The 10,026-nt window shown below is 47.2% G+C and overlaps 1 protein-coding gene across 11 annotated transcripts in view; it reads right to left on the bottom strand.

Moving 5' to 3' along the window:
- FBXO34 (F-box protein 34) overlaps positions 1 to 3,941 on the bottom strand; it is a 42,636-nt gene extending 38,695 nt beyond the window's left edge. For 7 of the 11 annotated variants that reach the window (XM_054634027.2, XM_054634030.2, XM_054634029.2 and 4 more), the window contains exon 1: positions 3,792 to 3,941. The gene's annotated coding sequence lies outside the window, so the exon portion shown is untranslated. The remainder of the gene's footprint in view (positions 1 to 3,791) is intronic. The other 4 variants (XM_077180860.1, XM_077180856.1, XM_054634033.2 and 1 more) reach the window with 3 other exon arrangements.
- Positions 3,942 to 10,026: the final 6,085 nt, after the last annotated feature.

The raw sequence follows: 10,026 nt of genomic DNA on the forward strand, positions 1-10,026 counted from the left end.
CCCTGCCACCCAAATGCCATCACTGTGCTGTGAACTGCAGACAGAGCAGCTTCTAAAGCAGGATTATTTTTTAATCACACAGGAGAAAAAAAAAAAAAAAAAAAAAAGAACCAGCACTATTTTCTGCTCCCCAAGATACCAGTCAGCCATTTCTAATTTTTTTTTTTAAAGCTGACACTTTATTAACAGCCATTTATGTGTCCCTCTGTAGTTTATTTCTACTCTCCAAACAGCTTGAAGCAGTCATGAGGCTGCCCAGCAGCAACTTGCTACTCAAGAGGTGGTTGAAGCTGGGATGTGTAGGAAGGTGATCTATGTAAACATTCCTATTAGCCCTGTACTGCAACAGGAGGAGCAGCTGCAACATGTTGGGACACACCTGAGCTATTTTTAATCCATCTCTCCCTGACACCCAAATTTGGACAGCCAGGTCATGGTACCACTGATGCTCATCCTCCAGACTGTCCTGCTGTGATTTCTCTGTGTTTGATACCCAAAATAGTTAAATAAACCAACCACCATGCCTACAGTGGTAAATACAGCTCCAGTTATGCTCTAGGCATAAAACTGCAACAGCAGGATTAGCAAGTGATACAGCAGATATTCCCCTTCCACAATAAAGACAAAAAAAAAAAGTTATTTGGGGAATAAACACTAAATCCACAACTACAATGTGAATCCCAAACACAAATCCCACAATTACAGGCAAAATCTGAACTATGGACAATTAGTTGGTTTCATATTTTAGGGGTGAAAAAAGGACATTTGAAAAAACAGGACAACACTCCCACACTAAAGAAAGACTGTCACACTGACTTTAATAGACTCTAAGTTTAATAAGTTAATAGAATCAAAATAGCTTAGAAAACAAGCCAGTAAAATATGGTACAAATAAAAATGGAGCAGCCACACATACCAAAGCAGCATTCCTGTGCCCTCCTTCCTGCAGAGCTTACAGAAGAGGATCTCTAACCCACAACTTTCACTGAACCAGAATTTCCTTCAAAAGCTCAAATCTATGGATTGGAACATCCAGTAACCAAATAATCCACAAGAGACAAAAAATCCCAGCAGACAAGGGCAAGAGAGATGCTTCTCAGGCTATGTTATCTTTCATGATAGGTTTGGGATCAGTCCTGTGTTTTTCTTATAGGTTCAACCATCAGATCCAAGAAAAGCTGCTCTCTTCTCTGAAACCTGGTATCAAACCTGCAACAGGAATATTGAAATATGCCCTAGCTGCTGGGAATACAACAACCTCTGTGTGTGTGAGGATTATAGCAAAACGCTGCTTGGGTTATGCTACAGGGCAGCCAGAAATGAAAATAACACGTGGTGAAGAAGGTGTTGACACCTGGAACCTCAGGGAGTGTCATTACCCAGGCAGGGTCGTGCATCCACTGCACAGCTCTCACCTCCACATCACCCAAACCTAACCTGGCCCCTCCACACCCCAAAACCACAGTCCTTCCTGGAGCTGCAGAGCAGCCTGTGAAAAACACCCACAGCACAAGCTTCAAGATGAGCTTCCAAATTTAAGAGACACAGAAAGATGTTTTATAATCTCTAAGTCACTCAGCTGCAGCTCAGCACTTAACAAGCCACTCACAATTCTTCTCCAAATGGGGAAAAGATTTTAAAGAGCATTTAGTGCAAGTGAAACATCCCCAGCTTTCTCCTCAGCCTCTGGTCGCTCTCCAATTAAATATGAAAGCGACAACTTAGTCCCACTGAGCATGCAGGATGATTTTAAAACAGCGGTATTAAATCAAACCCCACAACTTTTCACACCTATCAAATTGTTATTCTGCCATTAGGAGGGGAGATTTTGATAAGCACGATGCAATTAACAGACAGTGCCTTTGTTACCAGGCTGCTCATGATGAAGCCCAGGCTCCTTGACATTCCATTTCTTCCCCTCAAAGGCTCTGTGCTACAGCAAATTTATGGGTTTTAGCATGTAAGAGGAGATTTGGGCAGGTTACCTTCAAAATCAGTCAATAAGGCCCTTTCACTCAGGCTGGGGGAAGGCGGGTGGCTGCTGGAAATCAACACAAGGCGCTCCCTTCCCCCTCCCCTCAGGACCCAAAAATGCTGCGTTCAAAACACTCCCATCCCCTGCAGCAAGGGCTTAGCCATTTATTAAAAAGGAATCAAAACACTGTAAAAGGCTTCCAGTTAAGATTTCAAGAGAAAAAAAAAAAAAAAAACAAAACAAAAACATTAACACCGGTAGAACCAGAGTCACATTAGGAATTCTTCTGAGCGCCGAAGAACAAGCGGCTCAAACGCAAGCAGGATGTCATTTGTCCCAATGATGCTGATCATATGGCTCAAAAGGAGGACAGAATTAGATAAATTCTTTTTTTTTTTACTCAGTCATTTTGCTGTCTCCACACCCAGAAGTAACAGCATTCACAACCTACAGGCATTTAGACTTTGGACTTTTAAGACAACTACCTACCTCCACGCTTGTCTTTTAGGGGTTTTTTTTTGGCTCTTCTCTAGGGGTGACAGACAATTATAATGGCCAATTATGTAAAACCTTTCATCCGAGAAAACACGAAGCACTACGCAAACACTCATTAAGACTCTCGGCTGGAGCCTGCGCCGCACGTTCGCCTGTTCCACAGCTCCCCTGGATTTCTCCAGCCACCAAACCTGGATGCCGAGCGCTGTGGCACGGCCAGGACAGCGCCAGCAGGGCAGGGCCAGCCCTGGAGTACTTACACGGCCTCGCAGGCGGCTTTTACAGCCCGCAACACGCTCCGGGCTGCTGGGGATGAGCTTTACAGCCCCATCCAAGCCGGTTATTTAAAAACAGAGCAGAGACGCACGCGGCTGCTGGGCGTTGTACGAAAGCACCTCGCAGGACGAGCCTTAGACCCACTTGTCCGGCTGACCCAAGCAGATTTTTCCAACTGGGAGCCGCATGGCACAAGTCAATAATCTCGGTTTACTGAAGAAATTAAAAGCTACGCTTATTGTTTTCGAGTAAGGCCTTGGAGGAAGTAATTCCGAGAAGAAATCAATTCCACTGCAATTGTACTTTTAACCTTTCCTTAGGTTCTTACGCCATCCCCACGTGAAGGCGTCATTCAAGAATTATCACAATATCTAATAACCATTACAGCTCTTTTCGGATCACTGTTTATATTTAGCGAGTTCACAACCCCTCCCTTCTGAAGGGCGGCTGATCGATGGATGAACCACGGGGGAAGCCGTACAGAAAAAACACCACCGGGAAAGTGACCGCAACTCAGGAGATCAAAATTTGGGGGGAAAACACGCGGATTTAGAGGGGGGTCGCTTTTAAAAGAAGATCCGCGAAAAGACTGACCCGCAGAAAACAGGGGGGGCTCGGTCCACCCGGCCACGCGTGGGACGGGCGCGTTACGCAACCGCGGGGAGCGGGGATGCTCCGCGCCCCGCACGGTGAGCGGGGCTGCGGGGGACACGGCACCGCTCCCGGGCTGCCGCTGCCCGAGCCGCCGGGCCGGGAGAGCCGGGGAAGGAGCACCACAAAACCGCCGGGGAGGCCGGGAGCGGGGCGCTGGGGGAGCACCGCGGACAGAATAAAGCGAGCGGGTAAAATAAAGCCGGGCAGAGCGCGGTGCCCTCGGCGCGGCCCCGTCCTGCGGGCGGCAGCGGCCCCTCGGCGGCCCCGCAGCCGCCATGGCCGGCGGAGCGCGGGCGCTGCGGGCGGGCCCCGCTCGCCGCTCGCCGCCCACCTGCCCGCACCGCGCCGAACCCAGCGCCCACCCACCCGTGCCGCGCCCGCGGGAGCCTACCGGGAGCGGGGCCGGAGGACGGGCCGTGGCGGAGCCGCCAGGCTCGGCTCGGCTCGGCTCGGCCGGATCCCCCCTGCGCCCGGCGGCGGCGGGAGGAGCCGGGCGGCCGCGCCAATCCGGGGCGGAGCGGGGCGGGACGCGGAGCCGCCCCCGCGCCGCGCCAGGCACCGGCCGCCCCGCCGCGCCAGGCACCGGGGGCTCGGCTCGGGGCGCTTCCCGGCTCCTCGCTCCTCGCCAGTGCCTGTTCGAGGCCAACGGGTTCTAAGGCAGCCCCCGGCACTGGCGACCCCGTGGTTCCCCACTCTCCCCGGTGTGCCGGGCTTGCAGCTCACCGAGAGGTTTAGCGACCAACGTGGCACTGGAAGCCACGGGGGTGCCAGTTCCCAGCCCGCTGCGGGGACACCGGCAACTTAGCAGTGAATTTAGTCTGGGCTAAAAATCTGTAAGGGCCTGTATAGGAGGCCAAAAAGTCGCTCGAAAAAGCTCCTGGTTTTGAAACCTACTGAACTCCCGACTGCAGGGCCAGAAGTATCACAGAATCAATTAGGTTGGAAATGACCTCTGAGATCATCGAGTCCAACCCATGACAGAACACCACTCTGTCAACCAGATCATGGCACTGAGTGCCACGTCTAGTTTTTCCTCAAACACCTCCAGGGATGGTGACTCCACCATCTCCCTGGGCAGTCCATCCCAGAAGAGCTGCAGGGAGGTCACTGGGAGTGTCCCTCCCTGCTGGAACCCCACCAGCGTGGTGCCAGCCTTGCCAGCTTGTTTTGCCACCGTTTCCTCCCCGGCACAATCACTAAATACCCTTTGCTGTCATCTGTCCTTGGCAGAGGCAAACATGAGCTGTTGTTCCTGCTGTAGATGTATCCACAGCAGTGGTTTGTCATGCAAGTGTCACCCCAGCCATCTTCCCTGTGCAGTGCTCTAGAAGTCTCAGTCTGCAGAGGGAAAGAGAAGGACACTGGAGAAATCCTCTGAAACAAAAGGTATTGACAAGAAGAGAGAAGGCATTGGGAAAAGGGGAATTAAGTGATGGCATCAGATGGTAGTTTGAACCTGAAAGGGTTTCTACAAGAAGGAGCTTCCCCTCTCCTTCAAAGACTTAGGCAAATCATTTCCAGTTAGATGATGGAAGCAGGCAGCAAACTGAAAAGGCCTGGCTTCTTTCCACCCCAGGGAACAGCAGGAAGCTGTTCAGAGGACGTTTTGTTTGGATATCAGTAAAAGGTTCTTCCCCCAGAGGGTGGTGGGGCACTGCCCAGGCTCCCCAGGGAATGGCCACAGCTCCAAGGCTGCCAGAGCTCCAGGAGTGTTTGGAACACACTCTCAGGCCCAGGGTGGGATTGTTGGGGTGTCTGTGCAGGGCCAGGAGTTGGACTGGATGAACCTTGTGGGTGCTTTTCCACTCAGGAAATTCTCTGACTCTGCCTGGATGCTGGAGGGCAGCACTAGTTACTCTCTGGTGACACTACTGAGAGGAGATCCTTGAGACTGTTTTCAAGCTAAAAAGCAGTGTAGGTGTGTCAGCACAGCACTGTGCCATGACAGCCCTGACCAGGGCCAGAGCTAATTAGCCAAGGCCCAGGATCACATTTCCATGGTGCCTCGGATGGCTGAGATGAACCTCCCAAAGTCTCTGCAGCCCCTGTTGACTGTGAAATACAAATCGAGGGTGGGAGGGAAGACAGAGGTGAGATGAGTTACTGAAGGTCAAACATTAGATGAGGACAGGACAGAAAACAGACCCTACTGTTCTCACCCATCCAGTACTTTCTCCTCTGAAGTGTAACAAACCACAGAACAACAAGGGGATTTAGCTGCTGCTGACACAGTAGTTTCCTGTGTTCCAGGGGAAAATTCTGTATTTTGGTATAGGACCAAGTGCATATGGAAAAAAAACCTTTTTACTAGCATGGCCCCACAGTTGGGTGACATGCAGAGATGCAAGATATCCCCAGGTGACTTAAAGGGGAATGAAATATGTGCCCTGTCATATTAGGAAAGGCCTCACAAAGATATGGCCCCAATCTTTTGTTGTAAATTGATAAAGACAGTGAACTGCCATTTGCTGCTAAGTGACTTCTAATGATTAAACAACCTTTCTCCTCCCACCCCCTCGGGGCACTTAGTGATAATATAAGAAAGATTTTGCACATTGTTTAGCTTAAATGGCCATCTGGCCCTCCTGCATTTCAGTAGCCTTGAACATTAAAAAAAAAATAGATAAAGAAAACAAGTCCTATCTTATCAGAGACCTGGAGAAGTTTAACTCTGTCAGAGCAAAGAGGATTAACCAAGTCCTTACAGCTCTTTTATTGTTTCCATCTTGATGAGCAGTCATACTCCTCACAGCTTGTGTTGTACTCCCTAAACCAAGAGAAGAAACTGTCCCTTACTGGCTGTATTCATTTTAACCATGAAGCACAACTCCAGCAGCTCCATCAGCTTCCACTGGAGGTGTTCTGCCCCTGGGCAATGGAGACACAAAGGAGGCACATGCCAAAAAGAGATACAGGTTTTCTACCAAAATTAAAAAAAAAAACCCAAACAAAACAAAAAACAAACAAACAAACAACAACAACAAAAAAAAACCTACTGGAATTATTGTGCAAGTAGGGAAAAGGATGCTCTTTTCAGAGGAAAATGTAATGGTCTTGGCCTAACTCAGAAACCTACTTCCTACAGCTGAGACTTCATCTAATCCCACCCCACTAAGTGTTTATTCATCTGCTTTTGCTCAAGGAGATAAAAAAACACAATTTCCCCAAAGCAACCCACTCAAAGTCTCTGGAAACAAATAAAAAGTTTGGTCTCAGCTTATGGTTGGCTTATGGTCGAATCCAGCATTTCTTCTGGGGTTAATTCCCACTCCCCTCTTTGCCTCTAGAAGAAAACTAAGAAGGGTTAAGTCTGTTTGGAAAGAAGTGTGATATCCTTAAGAACATGGCCTTGGGCTTTGAGGAAAGAAGCCAGCTGAGGATGCTTTCACCTGCAGAGCTGGAGCAGGTTTGTGAGTGAAATCTGTAGCAGCAGGGAACATTTGGTGTAAACACCCCGTAAATAACAGAGGATGTACAGATATGCTGAGATAAAACCACTCAGGCTGTGTTCCCAAGTGCACTTTGCATGCTGACATTGCTAGTTTGCATTTTTGTGAAAGCTGGGAGCTTCTAAATGTGCTACAACATCCAGCTTTTGGGTATCAGCTGCCAGAGTGCAATAGAATCTCCAGAGTCAGGTACCTTGTCCTTCTATTTATAGTCCAGAGAGAGACACTTCCCAAGGGCAAGTGGAAACTCCCACCTGGAAGCAGGGAGAAGGAAACATCAAATGAGGGCTGTGTTAGATCACTTTGTGTCATTGTTACAATTTCTGAAAAATCCCTTCACCAGGATTTTCTCCTGGGAAGCTGAGAAGCCTCAGCTTCTCCTGTGTTTGCTACTCCAAAATGTAATCTGGGGATTGTTTATCCAAACATATGAACTGTTTTAACTTAATGACCAATCACCATCAGCTGTGTGTCAGACTCTGAAGAGTCAGGCATGAATTTTTATTATTCATTCTTGTTAAGCCTTCTGTCTATATCCATCTCTATTTAGTGTAGTTTTAGTATATATAAATAATGTAATATAATATAATATAATATAATATAATATAATATAATATAATATAATATAATATAATATAATATAATATAATATAATATAATATAATATAATATAATATAATAATAAATCAGTCTTCTAAGAACATAGAGTCAAATTCTCATCTCTCACCTCATCCTGGGAACCCCAGCAAACTCAACACCTTTGCAGAGCCAGTGGAGGTGTTTCCATCAGCTCAGGATGCCAGGCCCACGTTGGGGTTTAGGAGTCTGGCAGAGCTCTTTGAAGGACTGGAGCAATAACAATTTCTGTTGAACACCATGGGTGTCAAGGTTGTATTTGATGTTATTTGTTGTATGTGCTGATCTGGGTGCTGGAGAAATAGCCAGGAAAGGGAAGACACTCTCCAGGCTCATCCAGGTGAGAGTCCCAACATCTCTCTCGACCTGTTTGGACCATGACCTCTCCCAGGAGGTGACAGGCTGAGGCACTGGGGGTGGCTTCCTCCCATCCCTGGTAAAAATGGGCTGCAGAGCAAACTAAACCACACAGAACAGAGCAAGAGGCTGAACTGTGTTCCCTAGCTGCTCAAAACCAGGAATTTCACTTCTATTTTCAGCTCCCACAATTTGTTCTGGTTTTTAACCAGCGACCACTTCAGGTGAAAAGCCTGAGCAGAAGTGGGAAGAGCAGCCAATGCATGAAAATGAATTTGCTGTTCAATCCCTGATTGAGAGGTTATCAATTGAATTTGGCAACCTGTGCCCTCTGCAGTGTCTTATTTTGCCTACAGAGGATTTTCTTTGTCTGCAGGCAAGTGGCTGTGGGGTACAGCTTTATAACTCCATTTACCTGTACTCTCACCAAAAACATGATAAGAAAATGTAATTATTTCAGGGCTAAATTTGAAGATAAATTTTTCCCTACACACTCCATATTGCACTTGATTTGTGCCAGGGTGGGGAGAATCACCTTCACAAAGAACAATATTCCATGTGAAGGAATGAAGAGCAGAAAGAGCAAGTTAGCAGATTGCCACATAATGATCTCCTCAGTACCAAGTGTATGGGACAATGACAGTTATATTGCCAAGAAATAAAGAAATTCAAATTGGTTCTCAAAGCTCTATGGCTAAAGTGGAATATTATCATAAAATCATCAGGTCTGTATGAGAACAAGGAGTTTAACCTTTCAGGCATGGCTTGTTTATTTATCCCTTGTTTATTTCTATGAAATGTTAATATGTTTATTTCTCTTAGCACAATAAAATCAGTAGCAATCAGGAATTTGGCTGGAAAACACCTGATTTGAGTGTTTCATCTTAAGTGATATTGCAACACTTTAAAATCTTGGCACTATTCAAACACACTGAGGCCCTTGTGGTGACCTAAATACTGTCAGTGGAAGGTGTCTGTGCAGCACTTTAAGGAAACCCATGCTGGCTGTAACCTACCTGGCTCAGGTGACACCTGCAGAGGTGCACAGCAAACCCAGGGCAGGTACTCAGGTTCCTCAAGGGCCCACGGCTGTGTTATCACTCCTGGTGTTACTTGAGCTCCTGAGATTAAGCCCAGGCTGTAGCAAAGTTTCCCAAATCCTGTATGGACACCCATGAGAGTGGAAATGAGCAAAGGTGCCAGTCCAGATGCTTCAAGGAACAAATAAGTCCTGTTTCAGCATATTCAGGTATGCAGTAAGAAAAAAACTCCAATTTTTGGTTGAAATGACACTCCTAAGCTCACTTTCTCCCTAAAACTTGTGTTTCAGCATGGCTCACATCACTGGACTATATCCTGATATAAGGTGGAATTGCTGATGTCCTCAAATTCCATAGGAGAAAAAGTGGAGTAAAAAAAAAAAATCAGCAAATGCCGAGGACTGCATTGGATTGGACTCTGTACACCCCACAGATCTGAGCTCCTGTGGTTCTGTTTAATTGGATCTTCTTCAAACCATCACTTTGGCAGCACTCAATAACCTCCATGCTGGTCTTTTATTATCTCTATCAAATAAATGACTGTAGGATTAGGCTGGATGGTCAATATTTGTGACCTTTGCTGTAACCTTTGTCAGTCTGTGCAGAAATGGGGCAACTTTTCCCCGAGTGCTCCAATCTGGGATGCCCAGAGCCACTCACTCTGATCCTTGCCGTGGGGAACAGCTCTGTGCTCTTACTGTGGTGCTTAATCCATTTATTGCTGTCTTAAAATCGCCTTTATATACAAAATTACTGATATATTTCTGTAATGCCAGAGGGGATCCCGCATTTTCAGGCTGCTGCCGCTGACCACGCTCCTGCTATTCAGCAGTTTCCCGTTTCCAAAGACTTTTTTTTCTTTTTCTCCAAGCGTCGTCCCCATTTTTGCAGTGCCACCAAGCGGATGGTTCCCCCGTCAGCATTTGAATTTCCCAGGTTACCGCTTAGAAGCAAACACAGAACTCTCCAGTAGCTGAGAATTGTTAAACGCAATTCACCCCGGCAAACAGCGGGGTTGGTGCGATGCGGGCATGGCAGGGAACAAAGGGTTGTTAATAAAAACCACTTTAATTATGTGTTTATGGTCCTTTCAGACGTGTGAAGACCCGGGCTCGGCTCCTCAGGAGGTGGCACAATGAGGGTG

Source organism: Agelaius phoeniceus, chromosome 6, assembly GCF_051311805.1.
Source record: "Agelaius phoeniceus isolate bAgePho1 chromosome 6, bAgePho1.hap1, whole genome shotgun sequence".
Lineage (NCBI taxonomy): Eukaryota > Metazoa > Chordata > Aves > Passeriformes > Icteridae > Agelaius > Agelaius phoeniceus.